This window comes from Aythya ferina, assembly GCF_964211825.1.
Source record: "Aythya ferina genome assembly, chromosome: 6".
Lineage (NCBI taxonomy): Eukaryota > Metazoa > Chordata > Aves > Anseriformes > Anatidae > Aythya > Aythya ferina.
Window position 1 is genome coordinate 39688751 of NC_140303.1, and position 12570 is coordinate 39701320.

At 48.1% G+C, this 12570-nt stretch overlaps 1 protein-coding gene across 20 annotated transcripts in view; it reads left to right on the forward strand.

The window, feature by feature from the left end:
• Positions 1-200: 200 nt before the first annotated feature.
• LYPD6B (LY6/PLAUR domain containing 6B) overlaps positions 201-12570 on the forward strand; it is a 65567-nt gene continuing 53197 nt past the window's right edge. For 19 of the 20 annotated variants that reach the window (XM_084523391.1, XM_084523390.1, XM_084523394.1 and 16 more), the window contains exons 1-3: positions 201-284; positions 5867-5963; positions 6407-6454. The gene's annotated coding sequence lies outside the window, so the exon portion shown is untranslated. Of the gene's footprint in view, positions 285-470; positions 600-5866; positions 5964-6406; positions 6455-12570 lie in introns of those variants that run through there. The other variant, XM_084523387.1, reaches the window with a different exon arrangement.

The following is a 12570-nucleotide window of genomic DNA, read 5'->3' on the forward strand; positions in this document are numbered from 1 at the left end:
ACGTGAACTGCCGTGTCCATTTCCAACAGTCAGCCTGCGCAGGAGTACAGGGAAAAGTAAAAGGGGGTTGAAACTCTAGAAAAAGCGAGTGGAAACCCATAAAAGTCCATTTTTGCCCAACTGCGCACGCTGTCTCGGAGCACCACAGCTCCGTGAGGGCCGCCCCGGGGCGGGCGCGGGGGTGTCCGAGGCGCTGCCTCCCCGCCCCGGCCCCACCTCCATGAGGGCAGCCCGCCTCCTGCCCGGCCTCCACCAGCACCGGCACGGAGGTGGCTGGGGAGCGGGTGAGTGCCCCGGGACGGCTGCTGATGGCGGTGGTGGCGGGGGAGAAGGGGAAGGAGCCCGGCAGAGAGCGGCGCGGAGCGGGCGCGGAGCCCCCTGAGGGCTGAGGGCTGAGGGCTGAGGGCTGAGGGCTGAGGGCTGAGGGCTGAGGGCTGAGGCGCGGCCGGGAGGCAGCCGGCTTTGGCTCCCCGTGAAGGCAAGAAATGCTTCAGGCTGCCCCTAGGAGTTCAAAGCACGGTGAAATGAGCCCGCTCCGTGTGGGCAGGTGGCTGTGGAGGCTGTCATGGGGCGTGCTTGGTGCTTACAGAGGGGTGTTGGTGAGTTTCTGTGCGGGCACCACCAGCTCGGGGTGGCACCACACGCGCCAGACCTGTGGGTGCTTTGGGCAGCTCGGTGCCCAGAGCCAGGTGAACATGGTTTGTGGAGATAGAGCGGGTGTGTGAGGCTCGTCTGGTTCATTCCCGAAGGTACCGTCAGGAAAATCTGCCCCTACGGCTCCCCAGCCGTCAGGGGTAACGCGGGCAGAGCCCGGCACCGTGCAGGGATCAGGGAGATTGTGCACTGCAGCCTCCTTCCTAACGCGGTACTGGTGATCCCAGGTGCTCAGGGAGTGAGTCAAGTCTCCCTCCCTCCATAAACATGTTTTTGTTTAAAATAAGCAAATGTTAAGTGCTGAGATTGCTGTTTCGCAGGCTGGGTTCGAGCCGCTAAGGTTAGAGTTTCCAGCCTCCCTGCTTAACTAAGAAATGAGCTTCCCGTCTGAGCGCTGCCTCTCCTCAGCGAGATTTTAGGAAAAGCCCAAAAAAAAACACACCATAAAGTTTACGATGACGGAGAACAAAGTCCTCCCTCGCCTCCGAGAGCGGGCGCAGCAGGCAGGCGAAGGAGAGCGGGGAAAGCTGCGTCCTCACCTCAGCACGGACCTGCAGGTGGATGCCAGAAGTCATTGCTGACGGCCACGCCGTGGGGTGGACGAAGGGAGTTGTCCTGTTTGTTACAAATGATTCATGGATCTCTGCTCTTTTGCTCTTCCAGGCGATCCACAATTATCGCAGCTAGCCGTGCTGCTGGTGAGACTTTCCCCCTTCCTGTCACGCATTGCTTGCTGTAAGTCAATTAGTGTTCCCCAGCGTGGTAATTGCAGCATTCTCTTCGCAGCCGGTCGCGTCCTGTAAACCACATCCCTTGCAGAGGGGTAATCGTGGGCCTTTTGCCTGAACCGGATTTTGTCAGGGCTGGATCTCCAGCACTTGACATTCGGCGTTCTGGCTGTGTGCTATCAACTGTCAGGAGTCCAGTAAATCCCGTAAGCAGCTTACGTAGGCTGGATCCCGGGTGTTGATCCTCGAAGCAGCGGTGCTGCATCCCACCCCTGGCTGGCAGCGGATGCTGGACGCGTTATCTGGCAGCAGGGAGCTGCGGTCTGGCTGCTGGGGTGGCGCGGGGTTGGCAAGAGCACAGTGCTGCAGGGGAAAGAAGCTGCCTTACAAGAACGGGCGCCTTTTCCTGCACCCCTGGGAACTCCAGAGCAGAGACAGCCACATCTTGCTAACTGATGGCCTGATACACACCAGCCGGGCTGTTTATGAAGAGCTTTTCCTGCCTTGTTCGCCGTTTGCCCAGGCTTCAGCTGGGGGAGAAGAGGTGGGGAATGTCTCCTCCTCCTGCCCTGTCGATGCTGATGATGAAAGTTGTGTCGGTTCTGTAGGAGAGCCCTGTGGGAGACCAGGAGCTGCTTAAGTTGCAGTGTAGAAGCCACCAAGGCTGATGTGTGAGTAGTGCTGATGCATCCTGCAATAAAGAACTTGGAAACAGAGGTGAGAGAGAGAATGACAGCACCTGGCGTGTCAAGGAAGGGATGCTTCATAGCTCTCAAGGAGAGTGAGGAATTTGAAGAGTGAAAAGTTTTCTGGAGTTGTCTTTTCTCAGAGAAATAATCCCACCTCCCCTCTGCTTTACCAGATTGAGGCATTCTTTAGAACAAAATTCTTAAAACAAATTTTGCTCATAAATTCTGATAGTTTAGAAATTTTTCTGCTTTTTTATGTTGAAGTCTAAATTCCTCAGTATTTTCTTCGCTTCCTTCACATCCATAACCTGAGTTCTGTGGATTCAAAGGGAAGCCGTGCGTCGTGTGTGTGACTTAGGGGACTCCTGGGCATTGCTGGCAATTAGCTTCCTGTTAATTTCTGTGAGATTCGTTGGGATGTGAGACTTCATGGCCCAGACAGCAGCCATCTGATGGCAGGGCTGGATATTCTGGACGAGGATTCTGAAGCAGAGGCTCGGTGTCCCTGCTGGCAGGCGCTGCTTTTTTGGCAGAGCACGAGGGCTGCAGCCCCCGTTGGCTTTGCAGTGGCGCTGCGCCAACAAAGCTGGAGCTGGAGTTCTTGCCCGGAGCTTGGGGCTTTTTGATGTTTGAGCTGCAGGCTTTGGAGGGGAACCAAAGCAGGGGAAAATGACATTCATTCGGTGGGGGTTTTTGTCTAGATTTTGCTTTGATATTTAAATAAATCTAGACTGCGCTGTGCAGCCTGTGAAATAATTGAACAAATCCCGTTGTTAATATCACCTCACCGACCTGGAAGTGGGACAGCAGAGGATTAGTGTATGGGTGCTTTTGTTAAAAGAACCGGGTTTTAGCTATGTACTAACTTGCTGAACGGTTCTAGATCAGTCATTTATCTTCTTCTGCCTATTTCTTGTCTCATTAGTATGAATAACGACAGCTTTTCCGTCTCCCTGACTTGCTGCGAAGATCAGTCAGTTATTTCTGAAGAGCTGTCAATGCTAACAGCGGGGCAGCGTGCACCACGCGACAGCATTTTAGCCAAGAACTCAACCACGCTGAGCCTGCCCACGTTTCTGTAACACGTAGCAGTGCTGCCACTCCCTCGGTGTGCGCTGGGACCTCGGCAGCAGGGATGCTCCATCCTGCAGCAGGCATCTGCTGGCAAGGAGTCTTCCTCCTTCGTTTGGTGAAGCAGGGCTGCTGTGTTCCAGTAAGCAAAGTTGGAGGAGATGCTTGAGTTATCAGGTGTATGAACAGATTGAATTTATTGCTCAGAATTTGACAGTCCAGTTGTTTTCTCTCATTTTTTTTTTGGTTTTGTTCCTAAACCAGCATCTGTGTTTTCTTGGCTGTGTCAGTCAGAGTGGCCTCATGCCTCTGTCACTGAGTTGCCTAAAAACGTTGTGCTGCTGGTCCCAAAAGATAGAGGAGCTGAGCCTGAAATCCTTGGACCTGTTTTGGGTTATAGAGACTGAAAATGAACAGCAGCTGTAGGAGCACTGCTCGGTTTGCATCTGTGCATTTGCCCCAGGCGGAACCACGAGATATTGTGATTTCTGCCTGTTACTCAAAGGCAAACAAACAAACAAAAAATCCCTAAAAACTTGCTGATTTCAGTGGTCTGTAGGTCACTGGTATAATAATAATAATAATCATTTCTGATACTGCTTCTGTGGTGCACCCATGGGCTGTGCCTTACCTTTAAGAGCTTGTGGACCTTAAAGGGGGGAAGAGTGAGTGTGTAGCCTTCAAGCTTTGGGCTGGGGAGTACATTTGGGAGTTTGGGCGAGCAGGTTATGGTATCAGCTCTTTAAAGCTGCCTCTGGCGGCGGTGAAAACCCGGTGCTGCAGGGAAGCCTGACATCCTCTGCTATGCTCAGAGCCAGCTGGGCAAGGCCAAAGCCGGGCGGCTGGCAGTGAGATTATCTCCCTGACCCCTGCAGCTCGTGCCCTGCAGTGCAGTGATTACCCTTCTCGCCGCCTGAACACGCAGGAGTACAGGTGGTACCAGCTGCAGTCATCTAATCCCTTTCCTGAAAAAACGCTGCCCCGGCTCTGTCTCGATGTGAACAAACCTGTTGCGGCAAATTGCCCTAATTCCGAGCTCAAGGCAGTGCTCGGCAGCGGTGCTGACAGCACAGGGAGCAGCAGGGGAAGCCCGGGGTTGAGCACATCCCCTCGGGTTGGTTTCGGGTCCTTCAAACCCCTTGTGGTGTGTGCCTCGGGTACCACAGCACCTTACAGCTCATCGTCACGGCTGTTTGTGGTTTTCCTGTTGCGTTAATGGCTGCTGAGTTTCATCCAGTCTGTCCTGGGTGTGCTGGTGGTTGGCTTGGGTTTTGCTTTGTTACGAAGAACATCCTCTGATCACAACCCGTAAAATCTACTCTGTGCCACAGTAGTTACACTTTATGTCACGTTATTTTGGATTAAAAAGTAAATCTGAGGGATTTATGGCTTTAATATGTGTGTATTATCATCAAAGCACACATCAAGCTTAGTGTAAAGTTACACGTTGAGTTACTGTGAGATTTATAGGGGCTGTTGTTAAAGAGATCTGAAAATGGGTTTGAAAATTATCACTCCTTTATTAGGGCAAAAAAAAGAAAGGGTTGACAAAGCGTTCAGCTTTACAAGAGTATCAAGGGTATCGCTGTTTGGTTCAGGCAGGATTGCTTGCCTGGTTCTTTGTAATGCTCAGACCTGTTTGCCTTCATCTGAGCTAGGGGAAAAAGGCAGGAATAAAACTCTGCTACCCATGGACGACAGCTGACCAGAGAGGATGAGGATCAATAAAACATGCAAGTACACAAAAAAGGCAGGCTTGTTTAGGGGAAATTCTGATTTTCCCTCTGAAACCATCCAGGCTGTGCCTGAATATATATATATATTCATATTATTTTCATATTTATATATATAAATGGTATATTTATACATAAATGATGTTGTGATTCCCGCCTGCCTCTGCTCGGGGGGTTCAGTACCCTTCTTTTCCAATCAGATTCTTGAAAAGATCCAAATTCAGCATGTTCAGAAACAAAAGTCCGTTCTTTCCTTTCCTCACTGTAATGAATTTCACACTGGGAGAGATTACCGGATTTACACAAACACAACAAAAAAGGATTTTCACTATCACAAATTATGTCACGTGTGGGAAAACTTAGCCTAGGTGTTTGAAATACTGAGGTAGAGGAGAGCTGCAGATCTGCACAGACTTGAAAATCTTTTTTCTGTGAAGTAACAGGATGAAGTTAATAATTACAGGATAATTAGACAAGAGGAAAGATGTGTCGAGTGAGGTAGGATTTCTACTTCATTAGCTGTAGGAAATGAGGGGTTCAGAGTGCAGAACGGACACCTTCCAGCAGCTCTGTACCGGGCTGAGGGTGCTGGCTGAGCCCAGGGCTGTCATACAGGTGCTATGAGAGATTTGTGGTCGTAAGGGTTTGAAGCATACAGCTGATTTCACTAAAATATGCATGGTGTGGTTTATTTTTCTCTTTACTAGTCAGAGATGAAGAGCTGCTGCTGCTTACCTCGAGTGCAGGGTGTGCTGGACCCCAGGTACCACAAAGCTGTGCAGATGAGATCTGAAGGCAGGGCACATCGTCCTCACACCCACTGCAGTTTCTCAGTTTCCCCTTCGAGGCTGTAACCAAGCAGCTTTTTGAAATAATTTTTTTTTTTAAACAATTTGAAAGATTTTTTTGAGAGACTGGGTGCCGAGGAGCTCGGCGGGTTGCATTTCAAAATCCTGATATTAGTCTTACATCATTTATTTATCTCCCACAGAACGAAAATACGACCAGTCTGTGTTAACACAGCAGCTGCCATCCCAGATGGTGCTGTAAGATTTGGACTGGAAGCCCCAGGAGCTGGAAACACCAGGGTGAGTAGGAGACACCGCTGGGAATTCACTTTGTGTGGCTTGTGAGATGTCATTCGTGGGTGCCACGGGGCAGGAGTGGCAATGAGCACTGCCTGGTGGGCTGGGAGAGCAGCAAGAAGGAAAAATCACACATTGGGCCAAATAGATTTATACTTTCCACCTGCTCGCCAGGAGCCAGAATCCCTGTTCGCTTGGAGCAATTCCTCAGCTATTGGGAGCCTCCTGCGAGAATGCAGCAGCGGGCTGCACTCCCCTTCTGACCCACCTTGACTTCAGCAACGCCCTGGTGATTTGACAAATAGCTCGCTGTCTGACGGGCAGGAATTGTTTGCTGTAGTTCAAAGCCAGGTTTCGGAGGTATAGAAAAATATTTCAGTAAGAATTGATGGAGGGAAAGAAAAGGTCTTTGCTGACATACTTTTTTTTTTTTTTTTTTTCTACAGGAGTTGCTTTTCCCTGCTAGGAATTTGTGACTCCGCCAGTCTAGTAGGGTAAGATTTAAAAAAAAAACAGACAGTTGTGGATTTTTGGTAAAAGAGAGGCTTCTTACCTTCCATTATTTGTGCCCAAAGATGCACAGTGTAACAGAAGTTGCATCGTTTTAATGCATTGCACCTTTCCTGTGTGAATATAGGCGTGTTTAACACATGCAGCTGCCAGAGCTTGTACCTGAGCTGATCCGAGGGATGCTCCAGGCTCAGCAAAAAAACAGGACAGGCTTTTCTGAGGGACCCGTTGCTTTTTCCAGTCTCCCAGCTGGGAGAAGGAAAGGCAGCGGAAGGAACCAGAGCAGCGTGAGAGCTGCTGAGGGACTACTGGGGAGAAAGGGCAACTAACCTGTAGCTTTTCAGCTCCTCATTTTTGGAAAGAAGTGACTTTTGGGGCCAGTTGGCTTCTATTTTGCATTTTCAATGAAGTAATTTATAAAAGTGACCAGAGCTTTCTGGAGCGTTAGACTTATCATAATAACAGTGGGTCGTGTGAACCTTCTGTATGTTTTATATTCTAGCTGCTCTTGGATTTCCAAACCATTTTTTTGCAAATAAGACCTTTTAAGCCTCTAATAATTGCAGTTGTAGGGTGGAATATTGTCCCCCCCAAAGCTGAATGACCAAACTACCCTCATTGTGAAAGATGCTATGTTCTCACTTCATTTTAAAGCTGCAGAGAGCAGGCAGCAACCCTTCTGAGGCCTTCATTCAACATAAAATGCTCGAGCTACGCTATGGGATCTTAAACCGAGGGCAGCTGATAGAGTCAGATCTGAAAAATCATTACAGAAGTACAACAGTAGGTACAGGGAATCAAGAAGAAACAGGACCACTTTTTGTTGTTTTTAAGGGTTGTTCTGTCTCGGAAAAAATGTCCTGATAATGTCACTGGGCACGTGGACGTATTTTTGGACATTGTTTGTACCCCACTGTCATCCTGGGCTTTTGAAGGCTGATGATTTTAGGCAGTGCAGAAGAAGGAGGAAGTGTTTGCTCTCCTCTCTCTGCTCTGGGCAGCCTTGTGGTATTTCTGAGGACAGCTCTGACTGAAGTGATCAGAGATGAGGAAGCAGAGATGGTTTTTCTGTTCACCTCAAGGCTTGGGTGTCGTAGGAACGATGCACTCAGGGTCCCTCTCAGTCCCTTAGGGGACTGAAATTTTCCCAATCAGAGGAACTGTGCTGTAGCTGTTATAAACCCAGCAAATGGGTGATTAGTGCCTGTGGTTGTTGCTCCCATGGCTGGCCATCAGCTCGGTGTTTCCAAACCAGGTTTGGTCGGGGTGTTACAAAGACTTGCTCCAGGTGAGAGTCCAGGATATGGCAGGCTGTCTCTGGATGTCTGCTCAGGAATGTGGTGCTGATAGACCTCTTATTCTGGCACGATACTTTCCAAATGACTTTTTTTTCTGATTTTATCAGTTGTGTTAATAGCCTACCTGAGTACGTTTAATTGTGGAATTCTGCGTACGCCTGAGGACTTCTGATCTTGTAAAGCACAGATCAGTTAAGCCACTATTTATTTTTAGGGTTTGTGGGTTTTTGAAATGCATTTCCATCTCCTCTAATATTGCTGAGAATAGAGCGTTGCTTCTGTGATGTTCAGAAAGTCCCATTTGCATCAGGCTTTTTGCAGAGGGTTTCGTTTACTCTGTGTGGATATAACACATTTTTCCTCTGTAATACCTGGATAGGTGGAAGGGATAAATTTATTGAAACTATACTTGCATACGTGGCTTTTAGAGTTGTCAGTGCAGTTTGACCACCATGGTGACATAATTACGTGGTAAACAGTTTTAAGAAGCGTGTGTAATTGCAAACAAAATCTTTGCTTATACACTGAGTTGCCAAAATAAAGGGAATTGAGATGTGCTCTGAATTGTCAGAATACACTCTTAACTGGTTAAATCCATGTTTACAACCTTGCCTGTGGTTAACCACCACGAGATAAGATCGTGGGCTGCCTTGTTGTGAGTGCTAACATGTAGAGGAGCGATGATACGATTCACATTTAAATTACTTTTCCTTGTGCTTTATTTTTCTATTGTCTTTGGCTTTGAGAGGAGCTTCCTGTGTTGTGAAGAACGTTATCAGTTTATTAAGTGGCTGCTGCTTACAATAATCCCTTGTAGCTGGAAAGGTAAAAATTGGCCTTCAGAAACCTTACACCATGCTGGTTTCTTGCGGTGCTTCCATAGGAGAGGCTGCAGTGGTTGAGGCTGTTCTGATAATGTGCAAAATCACGTCTGGACACATGCAAGGTATGACTTGAAACTTGGCAGTGTGTACACTTCCAAGTCAATGTAGCTTAAAAGCAGCCACAGTGCATCTATTTAAATACTATTTCAAACAGAATTTATTTCAAGTACTGGGTCTTGTCCCAGCTATTAGCAAAACTTCTTCAACTTTCACTGCAGCTTATCAGGAAAAAGTGAGGTTTGAGCTGGAGCATTCGAGGGATGTCACCTGGGTCATCGTGCCTTAATACTGGTTATCTCACCAGAGAAATCCCAGTGTTTGTACGTATGTATGCACACAAAACTAGTAAGAAATGCATCACTGGTGTTCAGTCAAATCAGCTGGGCAGCTGAGCGAGTTGTCCTCCCCCAGCCCGTAGCCTGCTGCACAGGTGTTCTGCAGAACAAGTCTGAAAAAATGATCTTCGAGCTGGGTTTCCAGGCAGTCCTTTGTGGAACAGTTGTTATATATATCCATTTGAGAAAGCACTTGTAAATAACGGATTTTGTTACCTCGAGCACTTGGTTATTCCCCAAAACAGCAGCAGGAACAGGAATTGTACGGACTGTGGTATGTGACCTGTTCCAGCCCGGGTGTCCCAAACCCCATCCAGCCTGGCCTTGGGCACCACCAGGGATGGGGCAGCCTGGGCCAGAGCCTCACCTCTGAGTAAAGACTTACATCTCCTCCTTGTATCTAATCTAAACCTGCCCTCTGTTACCTTAAAGCTGTTACCCCTGGTCCCATCCCTGCACCCCCTGACAGAGTCCCTCCCCAGCCTCGCTGTATAGGATTTACGTTTCTTTTGTAGCTGCTGCACTGCTTCTCCTTTGCCTGCAGTAAACAATCCATATATATCTATATATATCTATATTGTTAGGAGGAGGATATTGAGCTCTTCTGGCACTTGGATATAGCCTGGCTTAAGCTTTATTTATTTATTGACACGAGATAAAGCAATCCCTTCTGTATTTTATGGCCATTGGCAATCCTGGATTTCCTAGAATTCCCTTGGAATTCCACCGCTTCCTTGGTGCCTTCTGTCTCTGTTCCTTCTTCACGTTACATTTTGCTGTCTCCCGAGCTCAGCGTGCACTAAAGCAGATGCTGAAGAAAGTCTCTGTGCTGCTACAAGGGATTCGGGGCCCCGCTGGAAGGATTCCTGCTGGGAGATCCTGCTCTAACTCCCGGTGCGCGGTGTTCCCACAGCCAGGCTGGAAGTGGGTGCGGTTGCCACGAGCAGTAGCAACAAAGGCACGAAGCTGAGATTGCCTTCTGTCAATGGCAGCTCATCAAAGGGCTAGGAAAATCCATAAAAACGAGCAATAAAATTACTTTGAAAGTCTCGGGTTTACTCATTTTACTATTGCAGGAAAATGCTCGTAATGTATACACACATAAAACACGTTGGTTTGTATTGTGAATGTGGTGCCTGTTCTTTGAAGAAGTAGATAAGGGGAAATCCCTCAGAGCTCGTATAATAACTCTGCTCCCATAAACTGGTCATTTTCTTCTGGGAGAATATTGCAGCCCTGCTCATTCAGGTTTCTTTAGCCGACTTGTTTCCTTTCTGTGTAAGGGATGCTGTAGATAATCAACTTCTAAGCCTGCTTGGAAGAGGGTTTAATTGTTAATCACTATCCACAATACGCAGAAGTGTCTGAATTAATGTGGTGAAATGCCTTTTTCCAGGAGTGCTGCATGATTTTAACAGTCTACTGTAATAAACACTGATCGTAAAGCTCTGAATTGTAGCTAAATCCATGAAAACTCAGATATGCATTTTAAAAATAGCCTCTGAAATGATAGAGAGATCACAGCAATGCTGCTTGGAGCCATAACATCAGTACAGCAGTGGTTGTGTTCTCCGTGCCTCATAAATGCCCTAGCACATGGGAATCTGCAGCAGCTGTTACGGGACTGTGCTCTACCTGTGGGAAGATGCCTGAAGGCATGCAGCAGAGGGAGGCTAGGGAAATACAGGTTTTTAACCCATCCCTCTCTTGGAAGTGTGGCACTTTATGCTGGTTTACCAGAGGCGTTTCTCCTCGCTACAGATTCAGATTTTTATATGCCAGAGTCGTCGGATAAAAGAGCTGATAAGTGAGACAGAGACCGGCATGCAGATCTTCCTCCTCTCGGCGAACGCCTGCTCTGCGTGTGTGTGCAGACTTTGTGTCTGCAGGACGCACTTTTGATGTTCCCTGCAAGGCGTATCGGTTTCAGCAGCAGAGATCAAGAGCTTCCCGCTGCAAACGACCCCATCGGCTGCTGATCAGAAGGTTTATTGGAGAAAATGTGGCCCTGCCTCCAGTTCCATCACCTCCACCAGCTTCCTCCCCAGTTTGTCAGGAATCTGCTCTGAGTGCCATCTGGAGCAAACCCCTCGGATGGAGCCCTCGAGAAGGGCTTGTGACTACAAGTGAGACTAAGCTGGAGATAGGGCAGTAAGATGCTGGGGCCTGCCAGAGCTGGGCGTGCCTGAAAGCCCAATTTCACGTGATTAGGGAATGGAAAACTCCAGGATCCTGCTAGGAGCTGAGAGGTGAATGTGGAGATTACCGTTTTTCAGTCTATTGTGATTCTTCTCGTGTTTTTTGGAAGCGTAAATGGCTTTTGTGGATTTAAAGGTAGGTGCTTGGAAAGGCTGCTGCCTGAGCTCGACGTCAGCCCATCGCATCAAAACCAGCTCAGCTCCCTAAAATCCTATCACGGAGATAACTGGTGGTGGTGGATCTGCACATAGGGAAGCCACACGCTTCATGGCCAGTACCAGTTCCACCACGGGAATGGCTCAGCGGGAGTTTGGTTTTGATTTTTTCCCCAGTCCGTGTGTCAGCGAAGAAAGACTTCAAATTGAAGGACTAGCAGATGGTGCCTCAATGCGTTTCCACAGCCTGAGAACTGACAAAGATCACCCGAATGCCTCTCTGCTGGACGGGTTGACCCATCAGTGCAGCGACCAGTGGTTTAGGAAGCTGCAATATTTATATTCAATATCTTAATAGCAAAGCCTGAGGCTGCGAGTGTGTGTCCTGCAATGCAATACCCACCTGTATACCAGCCACAGGGGAAGTTCATTGTGCCTGGAGCTGTAATAGTGTGTTAAATACCGGGGTTATTAATCTTTCCTCACCTCAGAAACGTGCACCTCGTGTATTAATGCATTTCTCTGTGAGGTTTAATTGCTCAGACTTGTAACAACTCAGAACTTAAGATCCTGTTTCCCACTGCGACTTGAGTCTTGGGAAATGGATTCTATTTAAAAGCAGCAAATTCTTGTCTTTTTTACATTAAATTTTCAGTGGCACACGGAGGTTCATCTGCATTTGTTCAGAGGGACAGTAGTTAGGTACAGTTTTGGGAAGGTGCATGATGATCATCGCTCTGCAATAGTGCCACTAGGTCCGGAGTTGCAGTGAGAACTAAATCTGGCTTGTCCTTGTATCGGTCTGATCATGCCATAAATGCAGTGAATCTGTTACACTCGGTGGGACAACCTGTTAAATCCAACGGGCAGGCCTGTGGCAGCGAGCTTTGGTGGTCTGGGATCTGAGTGAGGATGACTAAGGGAATGTGCACGTTGGATGAAATTATGTTTTTGTTAATCACCATTCGCTTGTATGACATACGTCAGCACCAGCCCCGGAGGTAAGGAGATGTTTTATAGATGAGTGGAGCCTGAGCCTCAGACGAGGGCAGCGCTTTTCCAAAAGCAGGTAGAGCCAGGAGTGACGCCGAGACGGGAACTCCAGGATCCTGCCTTCCTGCGCTCGGCTCGATCGTGTCAGCACCACAGTCACTATCTTAAACAAATTACTGCAATAAAACACCTCGGTGTTTATCTTCACATAGTAAAGAGAGGCATTTCTTACAATA